This window comes from Monopterus albus, unplaced genomic scaffold (assembly GCF_001952655.1).
Source record: "Monopterus albus unplaced genomic scaffold, M_albus_1.0 scaffold51.1, whole genome shotgun sequence".
Classification (NCBI taxonomy): Eukaryota; Metazoa; Chordata; class Actinopteri; order Synbranchiformes; family Synbranchidae; genus Monopterus; species Monopterus albus.
In genome coordinates, this window is record NW_018127931.1 from 3,195,386 (window position 1) to 3,203,661 (window position 8,276).

General features: G+C 39.1%; 1 protein-coding gene across 3 annotated transcripts in view; it reads right to left on the minus strand.

Annotated features, from left to right (window-relative positions):
- The window catches only part of cdk17 (cyclin dependent kinase 17), a 53,256-nt gene extending 45,968 nt beyond the window's left edge, over positions 1 to 7,288 (minus strand). For all 3 annotated transcript variants that reach the window (XM_020601306.1, XM_020601305.1, XM_020601307.1), the window contains exon 1: positions 6,982 to 7,288. The gene's annotated coding sequence lies outside the window, so the exon portion shown is untranslated. The remainder of the gene's footprint in view (positions 1 to 6,981) is intronic.
- Between the last annotated feature and the right edge of the window lie 988 nt (positions 7,289 to 8,276).

Sequence of the window (8,276 nt, forward strand, 5' to 3'; positions counted from 1 at the left end):
CGGAGGAGCTGGAGGAAGTGTCTGGAGAGAGGGAGGTCTGGCCCCGCGACCCGGCCCCGGATAAGCGGAAGAAAATGGATGGATGGATGGATGACTGATTTTCATTTGTTAATTTCAGTACATTTTAATTTATTACTTTTGTCAGTTTCACATTATTTCAGTGACCATTGTGAGTTTCTCTTTAACAGAAGGGTACCAACAATTTTGTCCACATCTGTAATTGCGCATTGACCACTCTGCAAAATGCTTGAACAGCACATGCATAAGTCATGAATAAAGTATGAATATCACGTCAAAACAGCTGTTTTCACTTACACTTTCAAACTGTGATAAATAAATTCCAATCAAAGGAGGAGAGAGTAATATCAGTAGCACACACACACATATATACGTCTTCAAACACATGCAAGTGTTGTTCCAGACGAGCACGTTTTGTGTTGACATAGTAGCCATCCAGGTCACAGGAAACACCTGCCTCAAGCCAGTCCCCTGCTCATTGTATTGCTGTGTCAACACCCCTTGTGTGTGTGTGTGTGGAAATGCAGTAAGGAAGCAGCAGCAGAAATGCCTCACCCATCCCACCTGACCCTCAGCAGAAAACGAGCTGACCCGTACTGTTGCTGTCCCTCTCTCTCTATTACTTTCTCTCTCTCCCAAGCTTGTTAGCTCCCAACACCATTTCTCTGTCTACTCAAACGGCCAGCAATTTCTCATCCATGACACTGCATTCACTTCATCAATCAATGTCAGGGCTTGTGACCACAATCTCACACCAACACACAATCATAACTTGCTCACTGGAATCTGTGCATTCAAACACACACATTTACAGAAACTTACAAGCGCTTTTAGGTTTGTGTGTGTGTGTGTGTGTGTGTGTGTGTGTGTGTGTTAATATTAAATGCACTGGAGGTGTATAGTTTTTCCACAGGGTTCTTTATATTGTGTGCAACTACAAAAGTCAAAGTAAATTTTATAAACATTAGGCCACAATTTCAAAAAATCCCAAATTCATAGATTAAAGTGATATATCACAACATTTATTATATGCTATATTCTTATGAGAGCCATACATTACAGTTCTTTCATTACCTCAGTAGTTGTCAGCAAAGCTACTTAAGTTTTTATTTAGCAATTTTCACAAAGTTTACTTCTACTCAAGTAATATTTGAGTAAGGTTAGGGGTGGGTAATATAAATTAAATCTAACACCAATAATAATAAACAATTACACATTGTTTTCTGGAATTTAATTAAAAACTGTTATAGATAAAAGAACCAAACAGGAATCTCTGTTTTTGTCTAATTCAATCAATTCAAGGGAGCTCCTCTGACTTTGCACATCATAGTCTGTTTACAGGCATTAGGGGAAACTACTTCATGTATGGGGGGAAAAAAATCTGTATATACTCATATGAATGAAGTGTTCTAATGGTCTTCCCACTACTGGCCATGTAGGAGGAGAAAATAATTACACCACTGTCACAAAAACAAACAGAAAAACAGTCAAATGAAAAGACATGCACTACACATGCACTAACTCACTAAAACTAATTAAGTTGGCACTGTGAAGCATCCACACTATGTTATCCTATTCTTTATTATTCTGGTTTCTTCCATCCGTTTTTTTTTTTTTTTTTGGCACCTGACTTCTTCAGCATACTTTCATCTAGAAAAGGCATTCAGATATCAAAATGTTCAACTTTTCAAGGACATGCTTGCTTGTATTTTTCTTTTTTGTAACCTTTATACTTTTTTAAATATTCAGCTATTCAATTTTTCAGCAAATTGTGCCCCATTCAAATGAATGGGAAACATTTTCACATCTTAATACCTTCAGCTAAAACACCATTTCAACTCTTCCCTATTCAGTGACTCTTCAGCTATTCACACTGTAAACAGCTTTTTGATATCTTTTACAGTTTTTGCACAATTACCATTTATATTCTATCTCATTTCAATAGCCACAGTCTAGTATTCCTCAGGGTGTAGGACTACTCTCTTTCACACACACACACACACACACACACACACACCCCTAGTTTTTCCTACTATGTGGGGACTGCTCACACACACACACACCTACTTGTTTTACCTACTTTGTGGGGACCAATGGGAAAATTTTCGCATCTTAACAAGCCAAGCATACTTTCATCTAGAAAAGCCATTCAGGTATCAAAATGTCCAGCTCTTCAAGGGAATTCTTGCTGGTATTTATTGCATTTCATTCTTCAGCATAATCAACAAAAAACTTCAGCCATTTCTTCTCAACTATTAAAAAAAAAAAAAGAACTTCAGCCACTTTTCCTCATCCTTCGGCAGTTTCAGCAATTGATTTCAGGCATTTAAAGGGCAATCCTCAAGTATATCAGCATCCACACACATTTAACAGTTTGTAGTTTGTTTTAAAACACTACAAGCTATTGTCTCAGAACTGACCATTGAGCTGAACAGCAACAATGACTACATTTACACTTGCTGTGAGGCGTTTTTGTTATGTCCTTTCTCTACAAATTAAAAAATGCAAAGAATTTTAGCATTCGTTAAGCATTTTCCCCTCTCCCATTCACAGTGTGTATGCTGTGTTGTCCTGTAACTTGTGTGATAAGCCCACTTTGAGGGGATGTGTATCATGCTGGCCCTATCAGCACCCCCAACAACACACAAACATCAGGCAGTCCAGTAATGGTAAAAAAAGAGTACATTTCATCTAATGACACTGAAAAGCAAGCATACAAAAATAAATGTATAAATAACATAAAATCACAAAAGCAATTTAAAATGACTGCACTGGAAACACGCACAACCACATACGCATTTTCCCCCTTAAGCACACAAACACACTGTATGTTAGATAAGCGCTCTTTGTTTCCCTTAGAGAGGAGTGCAACAAAGCCAGGTTTTATCTCAGTAGCAAACCAAAACAAAAACATTCATTTGATCTGTGAGTGCGTGTATAAATCTGTGTGTACAGCATCTGCCCAATGAATGATGTGTGTGGGGGAGAACATAAAAAGCAGCGCAAGCAATCTGACATGAAGAGCTGAGAGCTAAGCTCCCTAGACTTCTCCTCTTTTCATCATCAAAATCTTCATAAATTTTCTTACACACAGACATACATTTTGATCTACATTCCCTACAATCACTACTCTACCACTCTTATACACGCTCCTGGATGCCTCCCTATTGCACTGTGGGGAGTCCCGTGGAGGTGACTTCAAAAGGCGAGCAAGGGAGGAGAGACAATAGATGATGAGGCCTAATTACCGGGTTAATGATCTCACACACACACACACACACACACACCACAGCCACCTTCCTACTTCCATATCTCATCTTCCTTCCTTTCTTAATCTCTCCTCTTCTGCTGCTGTTTTGCTCTTCTTTCCCAACTACATTATCAGAATGAGGAAATGAGATGGAAAATGTGGCTTAATATTCAATCTCAAAGCTGTGAAAAATTGAATGTGGAGATGAGGAGGAGGGAGAAATAATGGTAAATGGTCTTATACTTGTATAATGCATTTCTATGCATTACAGAAATCGCTTTTATAGCGGAAGTGTTGTATTGAAATGTATACAATTGTACAGGTGTGACTAGTGGGTGGTCAGTGTATTTAACATATTTGTTAGTCCTCAAGGATGCACACAATATGTTTTGGTGAGCAACATTCAGTGTAAACATACATATAAAAACATAGAGCCAGGCTAGCAGTTTACCCACATTTCCAATCTTTATGGTATCAATCAATAATGATTATAACCTTAACCAAAACCAGCCATCAGGTATCAGTGAGTGTGCTCCCTAAATCTGACCCTGTATCAAGTGTCCCTTATCAGCTGTTCTTTTCCTAATTCAGTGGGTCATTGACCATGTTACCTAAATTGAAACAATTTTTTCCTTAAATCGATACCTTTTATACAAGAGGAATTTTTCAGTTCTTCCGTTTGGTTTCTTATTGCAGTTGAAATCAATCATTATTCAAAAACTGATATGTCTAACCTCAGGATCAAGAGCCCGAGTTCATCTACTGTACAAACACTGACACCGCTGTTTATAAGCAACACACCCCACCTTATGTCAAAGTACATCACCATCTATCCCTTTAATATTTCTATTACTTCTGTGAAAGTTTATAGAGCTGACGGAATCGGGAGTCGCCGGAGAGAACCCACGCAAGCACGGGGAGAACATGCAAACTCCACACAGAAAGGTCCCGGGTGGGGCCCGAACCCGGAACCTTCTCGCTGTGAGGCAACGGTGCTAACCACTGTGCCACCGTGCTGCCCAGAGGAGGAGAGGAGAAAATCAAATTATTAATTAACGCCATTGCGGTTCGTTGTGCAGTCCACTTTCCACACAACACTGGCAGCAGGAGTTGAGCGCATTCAGTGATGATGCAGCAGGACAATGACCCTAAACATCGAGTAAATCTACTACAGAGTAGGGCTGGACCAGAATATCCAAATATTTGAATATTTGTTTGTTGGGTAGGCAATCAATTTTCAGTTTTAGCATTCAAATATTCAAGACCCCACCCCCACCAACAATGCCACCCGTGCCGCATAGCAGTTGCAGTGATGTATGCAGTCTTGTTAGCAAAGCCCATTGTGGAATTTGTTCAAGTAGCAGCTTCTATTAATTGGCACTATTATTGGTTAAACTTATATCAGTGGGGTCGTACCAGCTATCGCTATCTATTGCTAACTCTGTGAATTAAATTGATGACAGGACAAAAAAGTCACCGTTGTTGTTTGATCTCGCTGCAGCCAACAGACAGATAACACATCTGTATAGCCATGAAATATTAAAGGATTTTTATATTTTGATATCCTCAAGTGCCTCAGTTTTTTTTTTTTAACTTTTCTGAGAAGAGGAATCCTTAAACTGAAGCACACCAGAGGTAGATTTTTATATTTTTCTATACCCAAGCAATACCCTGTGCAAACTTTTTCTGAATCATTATAGCCTAGTTTACCAATAAGTTTAAGTCTCTTCCGTCGGTTAACCGCAGTGTATGTTGTTACTGTCCGTTTGATGTGCGCCAGCTTGCAGTTAGAACAATTCCTCTTTGAAATGTTTTCCCTGCGCATTTTTATCTTGATAGTCCCATTAGGATGGATGCATGTCACAGAAACAGGAGGTAAATGGCTGGGTGTTGCACTTTAACAGAGATGGGTAAACAACCTGGACTCATAACACCAGCCACATCACCACCACAGTCTTTTCTCTTGTAAAAGCTGACCACGATGTCTGAAAACACTTAGAATGAAGTACAAATCTCACCTGTAGTATGTGGCTTGTCCTATTGAGTTTCGTTATCTTTTTCTCCTTGTTCCACAATTTGCTAAATAGATCTGACCTTAATGTAATCCATGTACTGGGCAGTGTCACAGTTGAAGTGGGTATTCCCACCTGAACACAGGGGGAATTACTGAGCAAATTGCTGCTTGGCAGACTACCAGGCTGGGGATACCTTCTATTGTTATGCACAGTGCTGACAAAAAATTTAATATAATAAAATAAAACCAAAGGCTTGACTAGAAGAGTTTCAGTCAATTGACAGGTCTCTCAATTAATGACTCGACTATTCAACTATTAGGGGGCATAGAAACATTGTTAATATTTGTGAAGATCAAATCATATTTCATGACCAATTTATGTAGAAAACTAGGAAATTGCAAACAGTGCCATTACTTTTCTTTTAACTATAGTGGAGATACGGTACTGCAGATAAGTAAGGATACTGGCTGGACTAATGTGTGTGCCATGGCATTCAAATTCAATTCATTTCAGTAAAATTTATTTGTATAGTACAGCTGTCACTTTTTATTTGAATTTAGAACATTTGTTCAAATATGGTTAAAACTATTTGAGCTGTAATGACCTGTTCAAATCCAACAGTGTATGCTATGTGAATAAGTGCAACAGGATGTTTGATATAATTTGCCTTGCGGTCCAACAGGATGTTCTTAAAATTCGCCATCAGCTTGACCAGTTATATGTCCTGTTGACCTCTCAGTAAAGTAGGCTAGTAACATTATGTTTGCAAGGACAAAATGCAGGATAGTACAGAGCAAGGTTTTTGTTTATTGGACAATAATGACACCAGAGTGGTGTCAAGGTAAACAGTTTGCAAAAAAGCAGATGCCTTACTCAAGTACAATAACACATTTGAGAACTCATGGGCAATCTCACTATCCAAGTGAGGCACCAAAGTTAATGTTACCACAAAGTGTCCATTCTACAGACTCGCCTGACTATCTTACCCCTGCAGCTTATATGCCCTGAAGGAGACAAGTGGGTCGAAGCATTGGCTACACGTTCTAAATACATCATGTAAGCTTTCAATGCGGGGTCGATTTTTCAATTTTTTAATTTTTCTACCTCAAAATATTAAGCCCAATTCTATACTTCTTATTTTTTACAATTTGGTGGTGGTGATGGTGGCGCATTCGAATTAATTCGACTGAATTTCATCTCAGCCCATGTCAGCCTTATTGTATGATGCCAATTCTCACCCAGACATCATAACACTAATGCTGGAATGTTCTTCTCACTCAATTTCAACAGGCAGTATATCTATGGTTTAGGTTAGTCTAATTTGGATATATTCCTGCATTAATATCTAATATATTTTTCCAGCTACTGTCTCCAACCGCTGCCTCGTTGTCAATAGCCTACACATGCTATGCAAACAAACAACTATTTTCATGCAAAATAAGACTATCTTAGTTAGAATTTTGTGCGAGGGGCAAACCCAACAATCGTGATTATTAAGGGTCAAACGGACAGTAGCTGAAAAAATATATCGTTTGAATGTGGCTGAATTAAATTTTCAGTTGCCGTTTCCTCTGTGTTGTCATTTCCACACACCACTGTTCACACCTCCTCTTCCGTTGCAGAACGAAATGTAATATCACGGGGTCCATAATGAAACTGCCTGGGTATTATCGAGAAATGACATTTGAGCTAATTTACCTGAAAATTGTGAATTCCGCCGTTTCAAGCCGACTGCTCGGGTGCGCTCCTTCGCTTTATCCGCCCACTGAAACAGCCTAAACACAGTTACGTCTGTGTTTGGTTTTGGCTCAAAACGCAACGACAGAAAAAACAAATATCCTCAGAAACACACACTGACTTTAGGGGTATGAGAATGGAGAGCTTCGGGCAGAACATCCAAAATGTTGTTTGTATGGCGCTGAAACAATTTAAAGACACAGCAGGGAGATCTGCTGTCGACGGGGCAAACGGGAGAGGTATAGCTAGTTCCTAAATGCTGGACACATCAAGACTTCCTGTTGTATTTCAAAATAAAACCACTCTCAGCGACCTGAGGTTGTTGTCCTTCACAACATAGCTAAATACAAATACCAATCACGGGTTTTACAGTTTCCGGTTACAGTGTTAAATTAGTGACTAAAATGAATTTAATCAAATAATTTCTAGATTGATACATGCATACATGTATACTTATTTACATACATTCTCATGGTTGCTTTTAGATATACTGTATATAAGATGTGCCATATAGAACAGGAAAGAAATGTTGACTCGTTTTCAAATAATATAAAAAAATTAACATTAAAATTTATTTTCTCAATTTGAAATTAAAAGATTGTTTCATAAAAAAATCTACGAAAATTCATTTCTCTTTCTGTGATTATTTTGAAAGGGATGAATATTTCTATCAACAGCCTTATTCTAAGTAACAAATCATAATCTCAGAGAAACCAGGAGAAACAGAAACTAGAGAATTAATTACACATCTATCACGCTGTTAGTTTAATTTTGGCTGTGTGTCACTTCCTTCTAGACAAAAGGCTGCATCTAGTAAAATTAATGAAACCCAGGGAGAACATGCAAACTGCACAGAAAGTCCCTGACTAGAGCCCTAGCTTTTAGGAATGCATGGTACAATCTATGGTTCTCCATGAGCAATTGGGATGAACGTCCTTTGGGTGTAGATGCCTTTGCTCACCACCCCTAGCCCACAGGTCTCCTCTACACCTTCCCATCCCACTGATCCTTCGTCTCCTCTTGCATACTGTACACAGGACTAGTAGCCCTAGAGCACATAAGCACATCATGCTTTCCAACACTGGTCCAACTGCTGTCGGGCAAGCCATGGCAGTGCCCATAGCACAAGGACACACTCTCTCAGCTGGACAGCTTGATCCAACAGTATTCACTGAGAGGGCAGTGCCTGTGGGCTGGGCCCCTGAATGGGAAGATGTGGAGAGCCTAGGTCTGCCTCCAGCGGTTATACACACAAT